Source organism: Erinaceus europaeus, chromosome 7 (genome assembly GCF_950295315.1).
Source record: "Erinaceus europaeus chromosome 7, mEriEur2.1, whole genome shotgun sequence".
NCBI lineage: Eukaryota > Metazoa > Chordata > Mammalia > Eulipotyphla > Erinaceidae > Erinaceus > Erinaceus europaeus.
Window position 1 is genome coordinate 61,572,459 of NC_080168.1, and position 16,074 is coordinate 61,588,532.

The following is a 16,074-nucleotide window of genomic DNA, read 5'->3' on the forward strand; positions in this document are numbered from 1 at the left end:
ACAGAACTATTGTGTTGGGAATGGTGTAGAATTATATTCCTTCTATCTTATAATTTAAATGAATATTAAATCACTAATAGAAATAAAGTTAAGATGATCTTTGGAACCATCCAAACAACATAGTCAATAATTCATCCCTCCACACTTTGTTCTTGTACATTGCTCACTTCTTTATCCTTATTTCTGCTGTCTTGATTTAAGAATGAGTCATTTCTCTTCTAAATTGCCATAGAGTCAGCTCAGTAGGGTGGAGCAGTAACGGGAGGACTAATGCTGATGCAATTGGCAGGTTATATAAAGAAAAGGAATGTGAAATTGTGAATACAAAATGTGTTCCACCAGTCATTAAAAGGCTAGCAGTAAAGAAAGAGAATATATTTATAATGAAATTAAGCACACACTTTTGCCAAGTTTAGAAAGAGTATGATCCTCTGAATCCATTTGAGTCCTTACGAATATATTTCTCAAGGTTCCTCTAAACTAGACATGATTTTAAAGTTTAATTTCAACTTCTTTTTAAAATATATCTTATTTATTTATTTTATTTTTATGAGGAAGATATGAATCTATAGATAAAATAGATAAGTAGAGCACTGCTCAACTCAGGCTTAGGGTGGAGCTGAACCTGGGACCTAAAATGCTTAGAAATGAAAGTCTTTTGCAGAACTATTATGCTATCTCCCCAGTCCATAGTTCAACTGCTTTATATATATCATTAGTAAATCTTACTTCTTAAAATCTACAAGTTTGAAGCTACAATACAATATCACTGCTAAAGGCTTTTTTTGTTCTAAAATGAAATTGTAAACATATTCCTTCCCTACTTTAAACCATTTGTGCCAAGGGAATGAATGGGTCAAATCCTTTCCTGATACTACCTGCACTTATTTCTCCAACCTTACCCTCTGTTATTCCATACAAGTTGTATTAATTACAATGGCTCAGTATGTGCTTCCAACCTTCCAGTATCTTATCACATGTTCTTTCCTTGAACTGAGAGACTTCTCCTTCACTTTTCTGGCTAGCACATTCACCTCATGTTCTTGTTTAACTCCCAAATTACCAGGGAATGCCTTCCCAGGACTCACAATGGAGTAGGTGACATACCCCTTGATCCACTCTCCTTTCAGACTGCACTTATCATCTATTCCGAGGATTCATAACACTGTCTTCTCCCCCTACTGCATTTGAAGCTCCTTCAGGACAAAAATCACACTCTTATCCTAGACTTTTTTTTTTCCAGAAGTCTGCCTTAAGTAATTGTTCAATAATCCTCAGCTGAACAAATGAATGAGAAAAAAAACAAGAAGCAATCATAGCATGCTGCTTTGGTTACTGAAATTTCTGCCATTCATTATTCTTCTCTGGAAATATTTTGCTGTGAAACTATACTTGTTTAATAATGGGGAATGCAACTTACAATAAAAAATTGGTTTTGACAGTTAATGGTATTTATGTAATTTCCTCATGTTTGGGAATGACTCTCTCTCCAAACACAGCTTTCTAATTCTATTCTCAACTCTGTCTTTCCAGACAATATTTTTAGTATACCTGCATGATAGCTATCAGGCTCAAGCAAAAATTACTAAAGTCATTGTTCCTTTGGAGTATACCTAAAATAGACTTTGAAGACCTCTAGATTCATCTGCTTTATTTCTACATCTGGATTCCTGCTTATTAAACATTTTTTCCTGCTTTATATCTTACTGCCTTTCAGCCACCAAGTTGCAAATGCTACCATGACTCCATCCTGACTCTGCTGGGTAGACAACCTTACCAATATGTCCTGGAACCTCACCTCTCCAGAGTCCTATATCACTAGGGAAAGACAGAAACAGGTTGGGGATATGGATTGACATGCCAACATCCTTGTCCATAAGAGAAGAAATTACAGAAGCCAGACCTTCCACCTTCTGAACCCCCAAAAGAATACTGTTCTATACCTCCAGAGGGACAGAAATGTTAGGGGAAAATTATCAGAGGGCTCTGAAATCCAATTCCATCAGGACCCAGAGAGAGAACAGAAAAAAAAGGACATTAGGAATTTTCAGTAATATAGGTGTGACTCAGAAAGTATGAGAATGCAGGAGCATAGAAAAAATGGGCATATATATAAATATAGGTAGTCATAGAACATCTGGACATCCAGAGGCATGGCTATGGTGTAAGCCCTTTCAGAACACTTTCCTGATAAACTCAGAAAAACAATGAAAAGACACCTGAAAACTCAACAGAATACAAGCAGAATTTCTTCAGAAACTAATTAATTCATAGCCACCAAGTTGCAGATGCTACTATGAATCCATTCTGATTTCCCTGGCAGAGGACCTAACCAATGTGTCCTGAAACCTCACCTCTCCAGAGCCCTTCCCCACTAGGGAAAGATAGAAACAGGCTGGGGGTATGAATCCACCTGTCAACACCCATGTCCAGTGGAAAAGAAATTACAGAAGCCAGAATGCCCACCTTCTGCTTTCTATAAATAATTTTGGTCCATATTCCCAGAGGGATAAAGAATAGGGAAGCTTTAGATCAAATCAATGGGGTTTACAGTCAACAGTATTAATATACTTTCCCCATATTTGGGAGCTACTCTCTTCCTTGTTCCAGCTTTCTAATCCGTTTCCCAACTATGACACCATCTTCCTAGACAATAACCTGGGTCCACCTGCATATTAGCTGTCAGACTAAGAAAAAAAAAACTAGTGAAGTCATGGGCCCCTTGGAATAGACCTAAAATAGACCTACTAGCTTTTTCCAAAACAGAGACCTCAAATCTTCATCTGCAATATTCTTGCCTTTAGGTTCATGATTAGTCAACAATTTCTTTCTGCTTTATATCTTAATTCTTTTTCAGCCACCAGGTTTCAGATGATACCATGATGCCAACCTGACTTCCCTGGGCAGATGACCTCACCATGTGTCCTGGAGCTCGGTCTCCATGGGTCCCTGCCCCACTAAGGAAAGAGAGAGACAGGCTGGGAGTATGGATCAACCTGCCAATGCCCAGTTCAGTGGGGAAGCAATTATAGAAACCAGACTTTCCACCTTCTGTATCCCATAATGATCCTGGATCAATATTCCCAGAAGGATACAGAATAGGAAAGCTATCAGGGGAGGGGATGGGATACAGAGTTCTGGTGGTGGGGATTGTGTGGAATTGTACCCCTCCTACCCTATAGTCTTGTCAATATTTCCACTTTATAAATAAAAATAATAAAAAAGAATAGAGAAGCTTCCGATGGAGGGGATGGAATATGGAACTTCGATGGTGGGAAATGTATGAAACTATACCTTTGTTTTCTTACAATCTTATTAATCATTATTAAATCATTAGTAATTTTTTTAAAAAGATTCTTTTTGTATCTTATTCTAGTTTTCACTAGATCTGCTATCTAATTCCAAAACTGAGATCACCTGTGCCAGGTGTATTTGCATGGCCAATTGCCTTCTTCACCTGAAACCATGTTTAGGATCATACTACACAATTAGCTACAGAAATATCATTGGTGCAGATTCATTAAAGCATATTTTCTTAAATATTTCTCAGTATGCATATTTCTCAGTAAGTAGGCATCCATTTAAGTTTTGGAAAGAAAAAACAATTGTATAAGGGACTTATTTCCAAAGGTCTATATTTGAGGCACTAACTAAAAGGAATATAAATCTCTTGCCATCTGGAATAAAACAATGATGAATACTACACAACTCAAATGATTTCCATATACACAAAGCCACATTTCCAATCCACTAGTGTAATTCCTACTTCCCACCTTGGATGCACAACTGAAGAATTGTTTTGAAAGGGAAAATATCCAAAATAATCTGATAATTCTCCTAAATATACTATTAATGAAGTTGACCATATATTACTCCTTCTTGATAAAGTTTGCATCATTTGAGTTAGTAAATGTCCATACAAAGTTGAAAGCAAACATGTTCCTTTTCTCTCTCACAGGGTTTAAACATCATGCTTTATTACACATTGTCTAAACAGGCTCCACATGAAGCAGAACATATACACACAGAGCACTGAGATAGAATATAGGTCACATGCGAGCTCAGACCTACAAGGATATAGAGGTTGCACAGGCACCTGTGCTGAATATGGGCCCCAGATCAGATCGATGGAGTTTATACTTAACAGTATGTATATACTTTTCCCTTATTTGGGAGATATTCTCTGCCCTGATCCAGCTTTCTGGTTCTATTTCCAACTTTGACACCACCTCCTTAAGACAATACCTTTAGCCCACCTGCATGTTAGCTGTCAGGCTCAGACAAAAATTACTAAAATCATGGCCCCCTTGGAATATACCTAAAATAGATTTCCTAGATTTTTGCAAAATGGAGACCCCAAAGTTCATCTTCTCTACTCTTACCTTTAGGTTCCTGATAAACTATTTTTTCTGCTTTATATCTTAATGCTTCTCAGTCATCAAGTTGCAGATGCTACCATGGAGCCAAACTGACTTCCCTGGGCAGAGGACCTCACCAAATATGTCCTGGAACCCCACCTCTCCAGATCCCTGCCCCACTAAAGAAGGATAGGTACAGACTGGGGCTATGGATCGACCTGTGAACACCCATGTTCAGCGGAGAAGCAATTACAGAAGCCAGATCTTCCACATTCTGTACCCCATATTGATCAGTTATAAAGAATAGGAAAGCTTCCAATGGAAGGAATGGGAAACAAAATTCTGATGGTGAGAATTGTGTGAAATTGTACCTCTCTTATCCTATGGTCTTGTTTATCATTATTAAATCAATATATTTAAAAAGGAGGAAAAAAGAATACATGTTATGAGAGTCAAATATGCAATCCACACACCAGAAGAATAACATCAATAAACTCCAAATGAAACTGTTTTGGTAGCTTCACCAATATTTGAATCTGGGTTTAATCTACCTCCATCATTCACATATAAATCAATTCTCTCGCCTTTAATCTTAAATTGAGCTGCCCACCAATGAGATTCTATACCTTCTCTGTATAAGGTATGCTATTCTGAACTAATATGATGGCAGGGCCCTCTGTTAAAGCAAAAGATATTTTTCTTCTCAACAGGCCCCTGCCTCTGCTAGTGTCTTTAGCTTGTTTAAAAGAAAGGCAGTATTTTTCTATTTGCACAAGTTTGCAAGCAAAGCCTATTTGAGGGAGCAATACTGAGAAATCGCAGACAGAATGCAAGCTTTAGAATCACAAAGTCATGACACAGAATCTGCAAAGCTATTTTAAGGTCTGTGTGACACTGACATGCCCGGGCACCTTTGAGCAGTAATATTAGCGGTTAAATTGTTTCCCCCCCAAGTTCATGTGCTCAAGCCCTACTCCCAGCATCTCTGAATATGGCATTTGAATAATAGAGTGGTAGCAGATAAAATCAGCTGAGATGAGATCATTTGTGTGGCTCACAATACAGTATGAACAGAGTTCTTATGAAGAAGATAAATTTGAGTAAATATTTAGACACTCAGTGAAGGGAGATTATGCGAAACTACAGAAGATGCTATTTGTAAGCGAAATAGAGAAACTTTCATATCCTATGGAAAGGACCAATCCTGATGACACCTTGATTTGGGGTTTGTTTAATATTTTATCCACTTCATTCTAAAGAGAGGTAGATACACAGAAAGGGAAGGAGGGAGGGAGGGAGGGAGAGAGAGAGAGAGAGAGAGAGAGAGAGAGAGAGAGAGAGAAGCACTGGCCAGCTTTGGCTTATGATGATGCTAGGGATTGAACCTAGAATCTCAAAGCCTCTGGCATGACAGTCTTGTGAAACCATTGTGCTATTTGTACAACCCCTGTTTTTTCTACTTTGATCTTCAAAAATGATAAGATAATGTGAGTGTCAGCCTGAAGCATGTGACACTTGCTCTGTTGCTCCTGTGAGGGGCTTTTGCAAGGAGATCCACTGCAAGATTCTACAGATGCATTGGCCTAGATGAGGAGTTGCATTTTTTGAACAAACAAAATTTAGGAACTCTATGAATACATCATAATTACTTTTTCTCTTTGAAACTATATGGGAAAGGAAGACCACTGTTGCCTAGTCTCTGGAAGAGGGAAATTCTTTACGAGAGAGCTCCTTTTGGCTCAGCAAGAGCCATGTGGGCATTCCAGGGCATTCCAGGAAGAAATTAGAAAAGGAGAGCAGATTGTGACTCCATCCTGACTTCCCTGGGCAGACAAGCTTACCTATATGTCCTGGAACCTCACCTTTCCACAGCCCTGCCCCACTAGGGAAAGACAGAAACAGGCTAGTGGTATGGATCCACCTGCTAGCATCCATGGCCAGCAGAGAAGAAATTACAGAAGCCAGAGCTCCCACCTTCTGCATCCCTCCTCCCCCCAAAAAAACAGATGAGTGACTGAGTAAGTTGTGGTCTATATGCACAATGGAATACTACTCAGCTACTAAAAATGGTGAATTCAACTTCTTCACTTTATCTTGGATGGAGCTTGAAGGAATCATGTGAAGTGAGACAAGCCAGAAAGAGAATGGTTAATATGGGATGATCTCACTCATAGACAGAAGTTGACAAATAAGAACAAAAGGGAAAACACAAAGCAGAACTTGGACGGGAGTTGGTGCATTGCACCAAAGTCAAGGACTCTGGGGTGGGGAGGGGCATGTTCAGGTCCTGGAACATGCTGGCAGGGGAGGACAAGGTGGGGGGTTAGAGTGTTATGCCAAAAACTGAGAAATGCTACACATGTACAAAATGTTAAATGTAAACCATTAATCCCCCCAATAAAGAAGAGAAAAAAAAGGGAAGGGAAGGGAAGGAAAGGAAAGGGAAGGGAAGGGAAGGGGAGGGAAGGGGAAGGGGAGGGGAGGAGAGGGGAGGGGAGGGGAGGGAAGGGGAGGGGAGGGAAGGGGAAGGGGAGGGGAGGGAAGGGGAAGGGGAGGGGAGGGAAGGGGAAGGGGAGGGGAGGGAAGGGGAGGGGAGGGGAGGGGAGGAGAAGGAAGGGAAGGGGAGGGAAGGGGAGGGGAGGGGAGGAGAAGGAAGGGAAGGGGAGGGAAGGGGAGGGGAGGGGAGGGAAGGGGAAGGGGAGGGGAGGAGAAGGAAGGGAAGGGGAGGGAAGGGGAGGGGAGGGGAGGAGAAGGAAGGGAAGGGGAGGGAAGGGGAGGGGAGGGGAGGGAAGGGGAAGAAAGGGAAGGGGAGGGGAGGAGAGGGGAGGGGAGGGAAGGGGAGGGGAGGGGAGGGGAGGGAAGGGGAGGGGAGGGAAGGGGAGGGAAGGGGAGGGGAGGAGAGGGGAGGGGAGGGAAGGGGAGGGGAGGGGAGGGGAGGGGAGGGGAGGGAAGGGGAGGGGAGGGGAGGGGAGGGGAGGGGAGGGGAGGGGAGGGGAGGGGAGGGGAGGGAAGGGGAAGAAAGGGAAGGGGAGGGGAGGGAAGGGGAAGAAAGGGAAGGGGAGGGGAGGGAAGGGGAGGGGAGGGGAGGGGAGGGAAGGGGAGGGGAGGGAAGGGGGAGGGGAGGGGAGGGAAGGGGAGGGAAGGGGGAGGGGAGGGGAGGGGAGGGAAGGGGAGGGGAGGGAAGGGGGAGGGGAGGGAAGGGGAGGGAAGGGGGAGGGGAGGGGAGGGAAGGGAAGGGGAGGGGAGGGGAGGGAAGGGGAAGAAAGGGAAGGGGAGGGAAGGGGAGGGGAGGAGAGGGGAGGGGAGGGAAGGGGAGGGAAGGGGAGGGGAGGGGAGGGAAGGGGAGGGGAGGGGAGGGGAGGGAAGGGAAGGGGGAGGGGAGGGAAGGGAAGGGAAGGGGAGGGGAGGGGAGGGGAGGGAAGGGGAGGAGAGGGGAGGGGAGGGAAGGGGAGGGAAGGGGAGGGCAGGGGAGGGGAGGGGAGGGAAGGGGGAGGGGAGGGGAGGGAAAGGGAAGGGAAGGAAAAGGAGGGGAAGGAAATGGAAGGAAGAGAAAAGAAAAGAAAAGAAAAGAAAAGAAAAGAAAAGAAAAAAGATTTCTGGTCCATACTCCCAGAAGGGGAGAAATGTTAGAGGAAGATGACCAGAGGGCTCAGGACTCTTAATTCCACCAAGACCTGGAAAAAGAAGAGGAAAAAAGGAGGGGCACATGGAAGTAGCAAATAGGTATAGGTATGACTTAGAAAGGAAGAGAAGGCAGGACCATAGGAAAAAAATGGGCAAATATATATATGGAAATAATAGTCAACTCATATCTGAGACCTTCTTAGAACTACTGCAGTTTCCAATGGAGGGAATGGGGACACAGAACTCTGGGGGTGGGGACAGTGTAGAATTGTACCCCTGTTGGGAGTCAGGCGGTAGCACAGTGGGTTAAGTGTAGGTGGCGCAAAGCGCAAGGACCGGCTTAAGGATCCCGGTTTGAGCCCCCAGCTCCCTACCTTCATGGGAGTCGCTTCACAAGTGGTGAAGCAGGTCTGCAGGTGTCTATCTTTCTCTCCCCCTCCTCTGTATTCCCCTCCTCTCTCCATTACTCTGTCCTATCTAACAATGACGATATCAATAACTACAACAATAAAAAAGAATTATATCCCTGTTACCTTGTAATTTTATACACCAATATTAAATCAGTCATTTACAAAAAAAATCAAAGGAGAGCAGAAGTTCTTTGTAAAATCATCCAAATGTGCATCTGCAGCATCCCACAGGTACTGAGCAGGGAGAGGAGGAGAGAAGAGGATGGAGGAGAAAGCGTGGCCCTCCCAGGATGCACAGGCCCCTATCCATTGCTGCCCTGTAGTTAAATGACAGGTTGAAGGTCATTTCGATGTAGTTTTAAAAGAAAACTGAAAGATACATTTCTCGTGCACTCAGTGTGAAGACTGAAACATACCTGCCACATGCAGGGAGACTTGGATCCTCCTGAAGCTTGCCTCTACACCACGGGGTAATTAAACAGCCTGGAAGAGAAGGAGAGCTAGGTCATTCGGAGGCAGCTGCCTGGTGTGTAATGCTGAGGTCAACTCTTTGAAATCTTGACTGGGGAGACACCAGTAATAAGCCAAGGATGAGAGAGCAGAACAGCTACCATTATAGAGTCTTAAATTCCACCTAGACAGATAACCGAGCAGCCAATGAAAGGAAAAGAGAGAGTGCATCTGTTTGGTTTATTTATTTATTTATTTATTTATTTAAACCAAAAGGCTCCAGGTTTCAGACAGGACAAACAGGACCTACATGCTGACAGTCAATGTTTCACACCTGAAATCTACCCCATGACATATATATATATATATATATATATATATATATATATATATATGCATAGACACTGCAATCATTATTTTTAAATTAATGTAGAAGGTGGGACTGGACCATGGTGCACCTGGTTAAATGCACATAGCACCATGTGCAAAGACCTGGGTTTGAGCTCCTGCTCCCCACCTATCTCCTTCTCCGTTTCTTGGCCCCACCCTCAATTTCTCTCTATCCTATCCAGTAAAATATAAAGGAAAAAAAAGTTGAAAGTGATCACTGGAAACAGTGGATCCAAAGTGCAGGTACTGAGCCACAGCAATAACTCTGGTGGCAATTCAAAATAATTAATTTAGTGATCAAAAAAAATTCAAGAGAACATCTAAAAATGAAGTAGTTGGGGGCTGGGCGGTACCACATGGTGTTAAATGCACATAATCCAGAAGCACAAGGACCCCTGCAAGGATTCCTATTCAAGGCCCTGTCTCCCCACCTGTAGCAGGGTCACAAGTAGTGAAGCAGGTCTGCAGGTGTCTATCTTTCTCTCCCACTCTCAGGCTCTCTGTCTTCCCCTCCCTTTCAATTTCTCTCTGTCCTATCCCTACCCCACCCCCAATGGCCTACAGGAGCAGTGGATTTATAGTGCAGACACGAACCCCAGCAACAACCCTGGCCAAAAAATTAATTAATTAATTATAAAAATAAAGAAGAAGTGGTCTATTTCCAATAATAGTAATACAAATCTAGAGAAGGTTATATGATGTGTACTATTTTAGATAAAGGACACAAATAAGAAAAAAAGTGTCTGTGACATCTGAGCAGATGATAGGATAAAGTAAGTCAGAGAGAGGAAAATCCCAGGCAGTAGGAACAGCATGTGCAAAGGCCCTGTGCTTACAAGCTTGCAAAACATATCACCTACCATTGTGAGACATCCCCCTTGCCCTTTGCTGTGTTCCCGGGAACCAAAGATAACATCTTTAGAGACTACAGTACAATATCAAAGCCAAGGTACTCACTGGATAAAGTCAAGATAAATTCCATTCCTCTTATTGCTTTTTGTAACCATAGTCACACTCATTTTCCTCTCACTCCACCTTTTCTGTAACCCTGAAAACCATTCATCTATTAATGATTTTATAATGTTGTTATTTTAAGAAGACTATGGGGGAGCAGGGTGTTGTTGTACCTTGTTGAGAACACATGCTACAATGCACAAATACCCAGGTTTGAGCTCCCAGTCCCCACCTGTAGGGGGAAAGCTTTGTGAGTGGTGAAGCAGTGTTGCAGGTGTCTCTCTGTCTCTATCCCTCTCTATCATCCCCTTCCTTCTTAATTTATGACTGTGTCTATCCAATAAATAAAGATAATAATAATAATAACACTATAGGGTCAAAGAAGTGACTCAGTGTGGACCTCTTCATTTCTTACTGTTTCTAGCCAATAAAAAAGATAATAATCATCATCACTATAGGGATAAATAAGTGACTCAGTGTAGATCCCTCAATTTCTGTATGTCTCTATCCAATAAATAAAGATAATAATAATAATAGAACACAATAGGGCTAAAGAAGTGACTCAGTATAGAGTTCATACTCTGCCTGTGTGAGGTCTGGATTCAATCCCAGCACTATATATGACGGAGAATTGCTATGGTATCTCAAAAGATATATATTATATTGGTAAGTAACTTTATCAGTGGGTACAATAATATAGACATGTATAGGATTCTTTAATTAATCAATTAATTAATCACTGGGCAGAGACAGAAATTGAGAGGGGAGGGGAAGAAAGTGAGAGATACATAGAGACATCTTGCAGTCCTGCTTCGCTCCTCATGAAACTTTCCCCTATAGGTGGGGACCAGGGGCTTGAACCTGGGTCCTTGGACACTGTAATGTGAGCACTTAACCAGGTGTGCCACTGCTCGGCCCCTGGACATGTAAAGTTTTACTCTCAAATGTTAAACAGTATTGCCAACCAATGGTCCATCAGTCTTTTTTTTTTAAATAGCTACAAATAAATTTATGCAAAGGCAATAATATAAACAGTATTCTGATTTAGATGATATCCAGAAAATTATCATGATTTAAAAATTATTGATGGACCAACTGGTTCCACTACTTCCTTCACTTGTACTGCCAATTTGTTATCAATGGTTAGTTTAAGCCTTGAAGGACAATGCATTGTTTCTAGTTTGGGGTTACTGTGAATGAAGCTGTTACACACATGGGTATGCAAGGTTTTGTGTGAACATACATTTCCTTTTCCCTGGGAAAAATGCCCAGGAGTGCAGTAACTGAGGTGTATGGTTGTTTCATGCTAAGTTTTCTATAAAAACCTGCCAAACTCTTTTCCAAAAAGGTTATCCCATTTTCTCCTCCCAGCAGCCATGCAGGATGAGCCAGTGTCTGCATTCTTGCCAGCGTTTGGTGTTGTCACTATTTAGTCATGTTGACTCTTTAATGATTAGTGATGGTGAATATTTTATGTGCCTATTTGCTATCTGTATAAGCTTTGCCATGATACGTTGCCTCCTGCCTTCTGTTGGTTTTCTAAGTAGGTGTCTTCTTTTTCTGTAGTATTTTGAGAGTATGTATACCCTTACTAATTGTCCTTCAAACAGTCTATAGCTTTTCATTTATTTTTTTATAATTTTTATTTATTTGATCAAGACACTTAGAAATCAAGAGGGAAGGGAGGTAGAGAGGGAAAGAGACAGAGAGACACCTGCAGCACTGCTTTACCATTCACAAAGCTTTCCCTCTGCAGGTGGGGACCAGGGGCTCGAACCTGGATCCTTGCGCATTGTAGCGTGTGCTCAACCAGGTGCACCACCACCTGGACCCTAGCTTTTCATTTAAATGGGGCTTTACATAGAGTAAAAGCTTTAACCTTTGACCCCCAAAAAATCAATTTTTTGGAACTCTTTTTCCTGGTGTGGATTATGCTCATTGTATTATGGACCAAACATGACTTTTGCCAGTCCAAGAGATTCTGAGGACTTCCTTTCTCATAAAATGTGTATGATGTTAAGACTTGCATTTCAGTTCATGATCTATTCAGAGCTATTTTTTATAAAAGCTGTAAATGGGGCAGGGGTAGACAGCATAATAGTGGTGCAAAGAGACTCATGACTGAGGATCCGAAGTCCCAAATTTAATCCCCTGCACGATCAAAAGCCAGAGCTGAGTAGTGCACTGGCTAAAAAATAAATAAAATAAGACAAAATAACAATCTGTAAATGTTGCCCATATATGTCCACAATGTCTCAACTCCATTTCTTGTCAAGGGTGTGCTTTCTTTGTTGAACTGGTTTCACACCTTTGTAAAAAACCAGTTGATCCTGGCCGTTTAAACTGTTTAATGTCTGAATCCTAACCAGGTATTATTCAAAATCAATTGCGTATTTGATTACTGTAGGCTAGGCCTAACAAGGTAGTAATTCATTGAAAACATTTCACACTCTTGTCCTTGACTCTTGATTGATTTTTAACTGTTTCCCCTTTTCTTAGATTATACATACTCAGATATATAGTCCAGTCTTGCTAAACATTTATTTTATCTTGCATTGTTGGAGACCATATAGTTTATAGCAAAATAAAAATCACTTAATTATACAAAGAGAACAGCTTTACTAAAGTGATAAGTATATACAAATTTTGGAAACTGTGCCTATATGTAATTATGTAACTTTCTGAGTCAGCAATCATTTGACAATGTCCATGTGTCAATTTTTTTTTTTTGCTTCCATGGTTATCACTGGGGCTTGGTGTCTGCAATAAAAATTCACTGCTCTTTGAAAAATTAAACAAGATTGACAAATCCCTAGCCATACTTACTAAAACAAAAAGGGAAAACACTCAAATTAATAGAATTGTACACAATAAAGGAGATATCACAACTGACACCACAGAAATTCAGAAAATCATGCAGAACTTCTATGAAGAACTATACACCACCACGCTAGAAAATCTGGAAGAAATGGAAGAATTCCTAGAAACATATGCCCTTCCAAAACTGAACCTAGAAGAACTACAAAACCTAAATGCACCAATCACAGACAAAGAAATTGAAACAGTTATTAAGAATCTACCCAACAACAAAAGTCCTGGACCAGATGGTTTCACAAACAAATACTACAAAACCTTCAGGAAACAGTTAATACCTATACTTCTAAAGCTTTTCCACAAGATCAAAGAAACAGGAACACTCTCTTCCACCTTTTATGAAGCCAACATCACCCTGATACCGAAAGCAGGTAGGGACACAACAAAAAAGGAAAACTACAGATGAATATCTGTGATGAACATAGATACCAAAATATTAAACAAGATCCTGGCCAACCAATACAGCAGTATATCAAAAAGATTGTTCATCACGACCAACTGAGATTTATCCCAGGAATGCAAAGCTGGTTCAACATACATAAGTCTATCAATGTCATTCACCACATCAATAAAAGCAAAACCAAACACCACATGATTATCTGAATAGATACAGAGAAAGCCTTTGACAAGATCTAACACCTATTCATGCTCAAAACACTACAAAAAATGGGAATAGATGGGAAATTCCTCAAGATAGTGGAGTCCGTATATAGAAAACCAACAGTCAACATCATACTCAGTGGACAGAAGCTGAAAGCATTCCCCCTCAGATCTGGAACTAGACAGGGCTGTTCACTATCCTCATTACTCTTCAACATAGTACTGGAAATTCTTGCCATAGCAATCAGGCAAGAGAAAGAAATCAAAGGAATACAGATTGGAAAGGAAAAAGTCAAACTCTCACTATTTGCAGATGATATGATAGTATACATAGAAAAACGTAACGAATCCAGCAGAAACTACTGGAAGTTATTAAGCAATATAGCAAGGTGTCAGGCTACAAAATCAATGTACAAAAATCAGTGGCATTTCCTTATGCAAACACTAAATCTGAAGGAAAAGACATCCAGAAATCACTCCCATTCACTGTTGCAGCAAAATCAATAAAATAACTAGGAATAAACCTGACCAAAGAAGTGAAAACTATGAGTCACTATTCAAGGAAATAGAAACTGATACCAAGAAATGGAAAGACATCTCATGTTCATGGATTGGAAGAAAAAATATCATCAAAATGAATATTCTCCCCAGAGCCATATACAAATTTAACGCAATACCCACCAAAGTTCCACCAAGCTTCTTTAAGAGAATAGAACATAAACTACAGTCATTTATCTGGAACCAGAAAACACCCAGCATTGCCAAAAAATCTTGAGGAAAAGAAACAGAAATGGAGGTATCACACTCCCAGATCTCAAACTATATTAAAAGGCCATAATCATCATCAAAACAGCCTGGTACTAGAAAAAAAAATAGGTATACAGAGCAGTGGAATAGAATTGAAAGCCCAGAATTAACCCCCCACACCTATGGACATCTAATCTTTGATAAGGGGGCAAAAATATTAAATGGAGGAAGGAGGTTCTCTTCAATAAATGGTTCTGGGAAAACTGGGTTGAAACATACAGAAGAATGAAACTGAACCACCTTATCTCACCAAAAACAAAAATCAACTCCAAATGGATCAAGGACCTGGATGTTAGACCAGAGCTATCAAATACTTAGAGGAAAACATTGGTGGAACACTTTCCAACCTAAACCTCAAGGACATCTTTGATGAAACAAACCCAATTGCAAGGAAGACTAAATCAGAAACAAATCAATGGGACTACATCAAATTGAAAAGCTTCTGCACAGCCAAATAAACTATCACACAAATAAGGAGACCCCTCACAGAATGGGAGAAGATCTTCACATGCCATATATCAGACAAAGGATAATCACCAAAGAGCTCAGCAAACTGAGCATCAGAAAACCAAATGACCCCATCCAAAAATGGGGAGAAAATATGAATATGAACAAAACATTCACTACAGAAGATATCCAAAAGGCTGACAAACACATGAAAAATTGCTCCAGGTCGCTGATTTTCAGAGAAATGCAAATAAAGACAATATTGAGATACCATGTCACCCCTGTGAGAATGGCATACATCAAAAAGGACAGCAGCAACAAATGCTGGAGAGGCTGTGGGGACAGAGGAACCCTTCTGCACTGCTGGTGGGAATGTAAACTGGTTCAGCTTCTGTGAAGAGCAAACTGGAGAACTCTCACAAGTCTAGACATGGACCTACCATATGACCTAGTGATTCCTCTCTTGGGGATATAACCCAAGGACTCCATAACACCCAACCAAAAAGATATCTGTACACCTTTGGTCATAGCAGCACAATTTGCAATAGCTAAAACCTGGAAGCAACCCATGTACCTAACAACAGATGAGTGGCTGAAAAAGCTGTGGTATATATACACAATGGCATACTATGCAGCTATTAAGAACAATGAACCCACCTTCTCTGACCCTTCTTGGACAGAGCTAGAAGGAATTATTTTTTTTATTTTTTTTATTTGTTATTTTTTTATTTAAGAAAGTATTAATTAACAAAACCATAGGGTAGGAGGGGTACAACTCCACACAATTCCCACCACCCAATCTCCATATCCCACCCCCTCCCCTGATAGCTTTCCCATTCTCTATCCCTCTGGGAGCATGGACCCAGGGTCATTGTGGGTTGCAGAAGGTAGAAGGTCTGGCTTCTGTAATTGCTTCCCTGCTGAACATGGGCGTTGACTGGTCAGTCCATACTCCCAGTCTGCCTCTCTCTTTCCCTAGTTGGGTGGGTCTCTGGGAAAGTGAGCTCCAGGACACATTGGTGGGGTCTTCAGTCTATGGAAGCCTGGCCAGAATCCTGATGACATCTGGAACCTGGTGACTGAAAAGAAAGTTAACATATGAAGCCAAACAAATTGTTGAGCAATCATGGATCCAAAGCTTGGAATAGTGGAGAGGAAGT

The 16,074-nt window shown here is 41.3% G+C and overlaps 1 protein-coding gene across 5 annotated transcripts in view; it reads right to left on the minus strand.

Moving 5' to 3' along the window:
- The window catches only part of SOX5 (SRY-box transcription factor 5), a 1,357,610-nt gene that overhangs the window by 1,074,026 nt on the left and 267,510 nt on the right, over positions 1-16,074 (minus strand). For all 5 annotated transcript variants that reach the window (XM_060194518.1, XM_060194519.1, XM_060194513.1 and 2 more), the window contains exon 2: positions 8,809-8,875. The gene's annotated coding sequence lies outside the window, so the exon portion shown is untranslated. The remainder of the gene's footprint in view (positions 1-8,808; positions 8,876-16,074) is intronic.